This window comes from Centropristis striata, chromosome 23, assembly GCF_030273125.1.
Source record: "Centropristis striata isolate RG_2023a ecotype Rhode Island chromosome 23, C.striata_1.0, whole genome shotgun sequence".
NCBI classification, from domain to species: domain Eukaryota; kingdom Metazoa; phylum Chordata; class Actinopteri; order Perciformes; family Serranidae; genus Centropristis; species Centropristis striata.
Window position 1 is genome coordinate 23,495,535 of NC_081539.1, and position 10,745 is coordinate 23,506,279.

General features: G+C 39.2%; 1 long non-coding RNA gene across 1 annotated transcript; it reads right to left on the reverse strand.

Annotated features, from left to right (window-relative positions):
- Positions 1-1,177: 1,177 nt before the first annotated feature.
- On the reverse strand, positions 1,178-6,284 carry LOC131962046 (uncharacterized). The gene is made up of 4 exons (XR_009389907.1): positions 6,214-6,284; positions 5,829-5,918; positions 3,607-3,665; positions 1,178-1,218 (listed from the first exon to the last, which is right to left on the reverse strand). It is a non-coding gene; the product is annotated as an uncharacterized LOC131962046 (long non-coding RNA).
- Positions 6,285-10,745: the final 4,461 nt, after the last annotated feature.

Below are 10,745 nucleotides of genomic sequence, written 5' to 3' on the forward strand. Positions count from 1 at the left end.
CGTCATGTCAGCTTAGCGAGCCGGTCGTATACACACGAGATCCCGCGATAATCCTTAACTCTAAACTCTATTTATACAGTCTATGGATAAACTATGTGTATCAAGTAGACAACAACAACAACAACAACAACAACCAACGGCTTACTTTGCTTCTCTGATGTGAAAGATCTGTTGATCTGACCATCTATCCTTATAAAAACAATATGTTATGTCATAAATGATTGTATGATGTTCCACTTCAATAATCAGTCTCTTCTGAGACTGATTGATTGATTGATTGATTGATTGATTGATTGATTGATTGATTGATTGATTGATTGCTGATCTGGTGCCTCCGGTCATAACATAATGTTGATGTTAAGTAGTTTTAGGCTGCATGAACTGCGTATTGTGTTTTATTTTGAAAGGGGCCGGAATTTTACGCTGATTCTGAATCGGACTTCCTGTCTGGTGCGATCTGCTCTGTTGAGATTTACGCGGTTTGGCAGCGTCTCGCGGAGAAATAGAAGTCCTACCTAATGCTCGTGTAGAGACGCTGCTGTAACGTTACGCAGCGCGCCCGGTGGAAATGCTCTCACTGATTAGAGTGTTACCTATTTGCAACGGCGAACGTGGCGCTGACGTGACGCTGCTGTAACGCGCCCGGTGGAAATCAGCCTTTAGAGCGATCTGAAATCTCCAATTATTGTTCTTTTTTGCTCATTTTTTTTCGGCCGTCCCATTCACTTCAATGCTAAATTTTGGGCAGTTATCAAAAATTTGTAATCCCTAGAGAAAAGTAATACCACACCGATCCGATCAAACCGCACGTTTTGATATATAATTTGTCCTGCAACTCTTCGAGTTGTAGGGCTAGTAGCGGGACGAAATTGTGTCCGGAAGAGGAAGAAGAAAAAATCCACAATTGCCCCGTGGCCCTAATTAACTAAACTTGCAACAACAACAGTAAAATAATATCATACCTTATTTCTGTGGCAGTAGATGTAGTCTGTGTGTCGTCTTTCACATCTTCCACAGGACTCTGCTGCTTGTTTTGTATTAAAAAAAAACATAAAACCAGTTAAATACAGCTGAGTGACACAAATGACTGCACCAGTTTGGTCAGTGATTATGTTGCAAGACAAACATACCTTCTTACGACAGAACAACCTACGCCACCAGGACTTTTTGGTGTCGGGGACCACAGTGGGTTGTTTTGGCTCCTTTTCAATAATGACACTGTAATAAAGAAATCCAGATAATTAGTCAAATGTGTACTGCGTTCACAATGCTCTCAACGTCTTTCAGAAGTGGACATCCTTGTGGAAATGTTTAGGAGAGACAATAATCACGATAATAATTCATTTAAACCTCTGAAGTCCAGGAGCTTTTGGTTCAAATTTGTCAACTACCTATGCAGGAAGGAATTTTCAGAAATCTTTCTGCGTTTTTAATATGGGAGCCAATGAGGCTGTTGGTGGTGTTGGTGGCACATCTGTGCGTCGTACGCCCAAACTATAACTCTGACAGCTTTACCAGAGGATTGTGAGTGAGAAGACAAATTTTCCTACGTTTCTATGTATAAATTATCTCTGTAGAGTGGAATTTGCGGCCTGGAGCGCAGTTTTCAAATTTATTTTTTGACAATTTTTTCTCTCCCTCTACACACGGAATGTTCGTATCACACTGTGACACGAACATTCCGTGCAATACACACCCATTATAATCTCAGAATTTCTCCAAAAATGATCATGGTCATTGAACAGGGATTGATAAAAAACTATATGACCTATCAAAACGTGGATTAATACACCGATACACAAGACTTGTGTCTACTGTTTAAAGTTTAAATGGAGTCTCTAGGTGAAATTACGCTGGAGAAGTAGACGTTTAAAAATCTCCAATTATAGTTCTTTTTGGCTCTTTTTTTTCGTCCATCCCATTCACTTCAATGCAAAATTTTGGGAAGTTTTTCGCAACTTACATCGCGAACAATTCGTATTCCGTATAGCACACCGATCGCGTCCGGAAGAGGAAGAAGAAAAATCCACAGTATAACAGTAGTGCTCGGTGCGATTGCCCCGTGGCCCTAATAAAACTGCAAAACAGTCTATTTGTAATTTTAAAACTGAAACTCAGGAGCTGTATTTGCCACTTTAATCTAGTAAATTTGCAACTTTTTTCTCTAAATATTACCTGAAGTTACCAAATATAGTTCTTTGCCTGATAAAGGGTTAATATTATTCAAATATATGTCCATTACCATGTCAATCTCCCATTGTTCCTGCAATAAATTATACATTTTGGTAGCAGTACCTCTACATGATGGTGTTAGCAATATTTCAAATGAAGAGGGTGAAGTACTATGCATTTGTACATACTTCCAGTATTGGTTACATGAAAGGGTATACTTAACTGAAACTCAAGAGCTGTTTTTTTATTGTTATTGAATAAATCCAAGACATATAGGATCCCAGCATTTTCCATAGTGTCAGTTAACCATTTTATCTCCAATCAAGATTCGATTATTGTTCTATAAACAGGCTTTAGGGCAGGGGTTTCAAACTCAAAATTACCTGGGGGCCGCTGGATGCAGTATCAAAAGGACCAAAAAAAAATAATTTACTAAATTACTTAAAAAAGACACAAAATTACAGAAAAAAAAACCTAAATTACTTTAAAAAGACACAAAATGACAAAAAAAAAGACAAAATGACCAAAAAAAGAGACAAAATTACAAAAAAAAAATTAGAGGCTGTGGAAGCAGAATATAAACAGTACAAGTTGAATTCATTTTAACCCTTTATCGGGCAAAGAACTATATTTGGTAACTTCAGTGGATATCAAAATGGGGTCCCCATGTCTCTCTGTTTGGTCGTAGAACCACATGGAGTTGTACGAGGAGAACTTGACTATGAAATAAAAATACAAACCGGGGGGAGAGTTGCAAATTTACTAGATTAAAGTGCCAAATCTACAAGATAAAAATGTGCAGATTTAAGAGATTTAAAGTGGCAAATCTGCTCGAAAAAAGTTGCAGATTTACGAGACAAAAGTGGGGAAAAAAACAACTTCTTTCTCACAGATTCATATCGATCCCGATCAAACCGCACGTTTTGATATATAATTTGTCCTGCAACTCTTCAAGATGTAGGACGAGTAGCGGGACGAAATTGCGTCCGGAAGAGGAAGAAGAAAAAATCCACAGTATAACAGTAGTGCTCGGTGCGATTGCCCAGAGGCCCTAATAAAACTGCAAAACAGTCTATTTGCATATAAATTAAAAATAGTAATAGTTTTCATTGTACAAAGAAAATTCACATTTTAAAAATGGTCTAGAAACATAAATGTCACACTGTGAAAACTCCTATGATTGAACTTTCAACTGGCTTTCTCAGCTTGTCTACATATAATATATAAATTACGTTATTACTGTAAATAAAACATGTTTATTTTCAATAAATAGACGGACTCCAGAGGGTTAAAAGTTTTACATTTAGGAAAATATTTATAGAATTATCACACAAAAAGACACACAAATTGAATAAAATAACATACATGATACCATATACAATAAAATATATACAAATTAATAACAAGAATATTAATATGAAGCCATTATCTTACCTCTTTTGTGGGCTGGAGCATGGCTTGTCTCTAACTTCCACGTCATCTTGACAGTTTCTCTGTTAAAAATATACAAAACCGTACATTAGCAAACATGCCAGACACATAATCAGCTGCTTCACACACAAATATTACATTGAATTATCAAAAAACATGAATAATGTCAAATGTCAAAATTCAGTAATAATCATCTCATTACACAACAGTTTAGACAACAAAAAATTAAAGGAACACTCCACCGTTTTTTCATATTAAAACATGTTATTCGGTCAAGTAAGACGAGTTGATACAGACCTCTTGCGTCTCAATGCGTGCACTCAATCGCCCTGGCACGCGGCGCCACTTGGCTAGCACTTAGCTTAGCCCAGTTCATTCATTAGGATCCAAACAGATGGACAGTTAGAAGCGACCAAACTCCTCCACGTTTAAACGCTCCCAAGTGCTATTCCGCCATACATTATAGTTCTCCTTTTTATCCGCTTCGAAAAGCGCCACGTTTTATTTTGTGTCGCCATACTTGGCCGTTTAACTACTCGTGTAGCTGTATTTAAATAGGGAAAACGTGGAGGAGTTTGGTCGCTTCTAACTGTCCATCTGTTTGGATCCTAATGAATGAACTGGGCTAAGCTAAGTGCTAGCCAAGTGGCGCCGCGCGCCAGGGCGATTGAGTGCACGCATTGAGACGCAAGAGGTCTGTATCAACTCGTCTTACTTGACCGAATAACATGTTTTAATATGAAAAAACGGTGGAGTGTTCCTTTAAGTGCATACCTTCTGGCGTCTGCAAAAGCAAGAACCCTGCAGTCGATAAGAATTTTACCATATAAGGTAAAAAAAAATCATAGACAGTTAAAATATGATTTTTAGTTAAATTATCATTAATATTATTCAAATATATGTCCATAACCATGTCAATCTCCCATTGTTCCTGCAATAAATTATACGGCGTTAGCAATATTTCAAATAAAGAGGGCTTCCCAGCCAACTGGATGAGGTACTTTGCATTTGGACATACTTGATAACTTGATTACGGTACTTAAAAAAAACAGCATTTATTCTATTTCCAACATTTTTTCTGATTCAAAAGGAGAGGTACAGGTCAGCTGTAACTCTGTAAACTATGCATTTGGTCCACTGCAATTAGAATATGCTCAATTATTTAACCAGATTTATCTTAAGTAAATACAAGGCACATTCAAATGTCCTTAAGATTAGGCAGCATTATTTTTATTATTTAAAAACAGTACCTGGTAGACCCTCTGTAAGAGCCTCTTGCCTTGCTTCCAGGTAGAGTTTAGACAGTAGGGATTCCCCTCAAGCCAGATTGAGAACATTTGATACAATACAATACAATACCTTAGACATGCAAAATTAAAATTCTACAACAGTTAGCATTTCCTGTTGATATATTTAGCACAGCAATTTCAGAAACCACACCCCAAATACATATGTAAAGTACATTACCACTACTATTACCCCTTTCAGTTAATTGTTTACTATTGAGGTGAGCAATAAATCATGTCAATGTGGAAGAGAGGCAGCAGATAACATTAAAAGTTTTGGGAGGCTGATTTCAAACAATGCGTTGGTTTTGGAGCGTGTTTTAAAGACAACTACACGTTTAATTTTATTCATTTTCATTAATTTGTTGGCTTAAGCCCGAGAGCCGTGGGCAACATCGCCCCCTATACATGAAAAACATCTCAGGGTAGTTAAACAAGCACGAATATAGTCATATAGAGAATAGAGAAAAAACTATTGAAAAATACATTTGTAAACTGCTCCCGAGGCCACAAATGCCACTCTACATAAATGATTTATACATAGAAATGTAGGAAAATTTCTCCTTTCATTCATCTGCTGAAGCTGTCAGACTTATGGTTGTTGTTATATGTGAATATAACATTTGATACTGAATTTGAAAGTAGGGCTAGCCTGTGAGCTAACGTTTTTCTTTAGCTAAGAAAAGAAGTTACCCCAAGGCGCCATTTTACATTTAACCAACGGACCGCAGTTGTGTATAATGCTGATTTCACCCGAGTGAGACAAGGAACATTTTTGGAGGAAAGGCCTCCTTTTATAAATATATGTACCTTTTATATTATTCGACCATAGTTATTTAAGTTACTAAGTTGTATAAGCATTAGCTGCGTTAGCAGGCGGGCTATGTAACCGTTTTGAATTAGCTAGCGGCTAACGTGAAAAACGTTACCTGCTGTTACCTCTGAATCTCTGGGCTTCGACTTCAGTCACCATTACACCTGCCTCACCTAACTTCATTAGCAGGTCCTGGTTGTCGGCCGAATAATGTCCTGCTGGGACCAGAGGAGAAATTTCTGGAAACGGTCGGTTTTGTCAAGTGTCAGTACAACAACCAATCACGTTTGCGCTACATTTGAAATGCACCAATCAAAAGCCGAGCTGGCTAAAGTACCCCAGCAACAGGCAAAGAGCTCTAGCATGTTAGCGTTTGCGAGTTGGCGCCGCGCCTGACGTCATGCGTTTTAACTTTGAATTTGAGACAAGCACGTTAAACAAGCTGACTTTGTCCCGATTAATTTAACAGAAAAAAAATGTTAATGACAAGCGGAGTAAAAGCAGACTTACCTGAGAGTAAAGCTGTCAGCTGTCAAAAACTCAGGAGAGACATCCATGTAGATATATCCACAGCATCAATGCTGGCCGGCCCCTGTCACTGTGCGCGTTTGACCTGCGCATGGTCTGTCAGGTAGTCACGGGGCTAATTTGAAATTAACGTTTAGTCTTTCCTGCGCTTTGTCTGCCAGGCTGTAGGTAGCTGATTTTACTGTGCATGGTTGACCGTGTGTGTGAATATCATAATATACAATATTGACTGGATGATTAGTAATTTTTCATACCTGCAAATCTGCTAACAAAAAAACATTTTATATCAAGGCTACTCAAATGGTTAGAAGTTCAATTCTTTATTGAAGACTTAAGCAAACAGTGAAACCTTCACATTTAAAAAGTATAACTAGGCTACTGCTGAAAAAATACTTAATAATTATTTAAACAATAATTAATATTTAGGCTACTGCCATTTGTAGAGCTTAACACAGACTAGTGTACCCCAACCCCAACATGTAGAAGAAAAGGTACATATATGTACCTTTTACCACTTGGGTACATATTTGTACCTTTTGGGCCCTCAAAAAGGTACAAATATGTACCTTAAGGTCCAATAACTGGCCCTAGGGGCTACATTAGTGTAGATTGTACCTCGGGGGACAAAAAAGGACTCTTACTGTAGCCCTATTTCTGAGAGTGTGCTGTCAGAAAACAAGTTAATTAAATTGACAGCACAATGTTAACGTCTCTTTTTAGCCCATCATGGCTGTTTGTGTTAATGGGTCAAGTTTTGGAACTCGAAATTGTAATTAAGGAATTATATGACTTGTGTAAGAAATAAGTAAGTTGTAAGTTGAACATAATGTAAATAAACCATATATCTCAAAAAATTATTTGCCTGTATTGATTACTTATTTTCTCAAATTTTGGCACGAGATAAACTGAGATATGATTGAGGTATAATGTTGCTGTAAGATGCTGTAAGAGAATCAGAGAACTCAAATAGTGAGCAGTGAGAGACAGAACCATGTATATTTCTCACTGAGACATTACTGAGATAGTGTTTCCAGGTAAGGATATCAAATTGAGACATATTTGAAAGTGGCACAATATGTCTCATTTGTCTCTTAAGTGAGATCAAGAAAAGAGACAACTGTGAGAGAATTTAGAGAACTCGCACATTGCTCACCTTGAGACTTATCTCTCAGGAGAGACATTTGAGAAGAATGAGAAAACCAGTTTGGTCTTGATTAGTGCTCATTTATGTCTAGGAGATGTAAATGTGACATAAAAGAGATCTCATCTTCAATTTTGCTTTGCTATGGGCAGCTATGTAACCCGCTAATGCAACCCGCTAATGCAACCGGCTAATGCGCGACCGGCTAATGTGCGATGGGCTAATGTGCGACGGGCTAATGCAACCGGCTCATGTGCGACCAGCTAATGTGTGACCAGCTGATGCAACCGGTTAATGCACGACTGGCTAATGTGTGACCAGCTAATGCAACCAGCTAATGCAACCGGCTCATGCACGACTGGCTAATGTGCGACTGGCTAATGTGCGACTGGCAAATGCAGCCGGCTAATGTGGGACCAGCTTATGCAACTGGCTAATGTGGGACTGGTTATTGCGCAACCGGCTAATGCAATCGGCTAATGTGCGACCGACAAATGCGACCGGCTAATGTGCGACTGGCTAATCCAACTGGCTACTGCGTGACCGGCTAATGTGCGACCGGCTAACGCAACCGGCTAATGTGCGACCGGCTAACACAACCGGCTAATGCGACCTGCTAATGCGCGACCGGGTAATGCAACCGGCTAATGTGCGACCGGCTAATGTGACCAGCTAATGTGTGACCGGCTAATATGCACCCGGCTAATGCAACCGGCTAACGTGATACTGGCTAAAGCGTGACTGGCTAATGCAACCGGCAAATGCGACCAGCTAATGCGTGACCGGCTAATGCAACCGGCTAACGTGCGACCAGCTAATGTCACCAGCTTTCTTGGATGTTTTTGTTCCAGGGTCAAACGCCAGTGTGGGGGGTGGAGGATGCGGAGCATGGCAAATGTGTTGTCTTGTCATATATGCTGGCAAAAATCCTATTCCAATCACATTATCTGGGTGTCCTAATCAGAGTTGGAGAACTCCGACATTAGTCAGACTAACACGTAATGCACTTCAGTTGTCCAGTTATAGTCAGATTAAGGCAATAATTTGTTTTTTTTCAAGTGTCATGTAAACGTACTGATTGTTGTAATAAACTTAGAGGGATGGGGACTTGTCTCATCCTTTGACCTATCAATTAGACCTTTACTAGGCAGGAGCTGACGCTACAGTAAAGTACAGTCCACTCCTGTATGCATACACCCTGACCTGAGGTGTATTTTTTCTTCATGATATTTTTCAGAGATTGTTGAGATGATGGACTCAATGGAGAGCAGCCTGAACTAAACAAAGATTCAAATCAGAGGAGACAAAGGTCAGCATGGGCAGATATTGTACTATCCACTACGACACTTTTTTTTCTTTAATGAAAGAACATTTAATCGTGCTAACATTTCCAACATGCACTCAACATAATGATAAAGAGAGAAAAAAGATCTGTGATGATGTTACTAAAAAAAAATAAAAATAGAAATAATGATAATAATGAAAAGAAGAAAATAGCTGGGATTGCAGTGTCAGATGTGGGTGCAAAAGGTATAAAATTGACTCAAAAGACAGAGGCAGATGTTCCAGTTGAGGAGCAGAGTTTATTGCAGCAATACGACAAAGCTGCACATCCTTACATAGTAGTCCATCGTTGTCTATGTCTGTGTGTGTGTGTGTGTGTGTGTTATAGTTTGACAGTTCAGTCACTTTTTTTAAGTTGTGACTTTTAATGTATTTTTAAAACTCACATAAAAATCTAGTAAAATTGCTAGTGTATGTGGAATTTACCATGTATGATCAATTGGTTGACAATAATTTCAGTGATGTATTTATAATGAATAATGACACTTTTTACAGTCAATGTTGATTTAATGTACAATTCAATTCAAGTACAAAATGAATGTATACAATAGTCACATAAAAGTTTTAAAGATGCTGGTTCATTGCTGTAAAAATCAGCATAAAAAAAATCAGATTACCTGACAGGAAGGCCACATTATGTCAGGTTAGGGACCTGTGTCAGAACATTAATGGGCAGCACCGGGGCTCCACAAGGTACTGTTCTGGCTCCATTCCTGTTCACACTGTACACAGCGGACTCCAAATACAACTCTGAGTCCTGCCACATCCAGAAGTACTCAGACGACACTGCTATTGTGGCGTGTATCAGGAATGGACAGGAATCTGAATATAGGGATCTGATAAAATCCTTCAGTGACTGGAGTCACAAGAACTATTTCCTACTGAACACCTCTAAGACTAAGGAAATGTTCAGAGATTTCTGGAGGTTCAAGCCGCCTCTTCAGCCAGTGAATACCTGTGGGGTGGACATGGAGGTAGTACCAAATTATAAGTATCTAGGAGTATACCTGGATAATAAGTTGGACTGCTCCCTAAACACAGACGCTCTCTACAAAAAGGGGCAGGAAGCTCAGATCTCTGGACATCTGTAGTAAGATGCTGCAGATGTTTTATCAGTGTGTGGTGGTAGTGTGTTGTTTTATGCTGCAGTCTGCTGGGGAGGCAGCATCAGACACAGAGATGAAGGCGGTTGGACAGACTGGTCTAAAGAGCTGGTTCTGTGGTTGGAGCCAGGTTGGACACACTGGAGGAGGTGGTGGAGAGATGACCTGTCAACATGTTCCAGGCCATCCTGAAATACCCAGATCATCTTCTACACAAAACCTTTATGGACCAAAAAAACGGCAGTGGACGGCTCCTCTCTCTCCGTTCCATTAAGTAATTTTGATTTCATTGATTTGATTGAGAATAGGCATAGGAACGGGCAAGTAATATAAATATGAAATACACAGTACATTTATTTTTCATTTTTAAATTACACTCTGAATCAATTTAATGGTCTTATATAGCAGTTTAACAGCATCGACCTGAGCTGTACAAATATTAAAGGAGCAGCAGGAGGAAAGGCAGGGAACTGCAAAAACTTCTATTTCTTGAAGGTAAACAATGTCATGTCAATTCAGGTTAGAGGTGAAGGTCATGTGTAGGACCTTGTGGCGCAACGGTAGTGCGTCTGACTCCAGATCACAAGGTTGTGTGTTCAAATCACGTCAGCGTCAAGGATTTTGAGGACTTTTTTCACTCTACTGTGTGAAGACATATGTCAAACGTCATAAAAATGAAGCCTGTGGCTAATCAGTTAGTCTGCTACAATAACATTCAGCTACGGCTAATGCACGACCGGCTAATGTGCAACTGGCTTTCTTGGATGTTTTTGTTCCGGTGTCGTACACCAGTGCGGGGGTGGAGCATGCACACATGCGTTGTCTTGTCATACATGCTGGTGAAAATCCTATTCCAATCTCATTGTGAGTGGAAATGGCTAAAAACCTCTAAATGCCATTTTTGATCCAAGATGGCCGACTTCCTG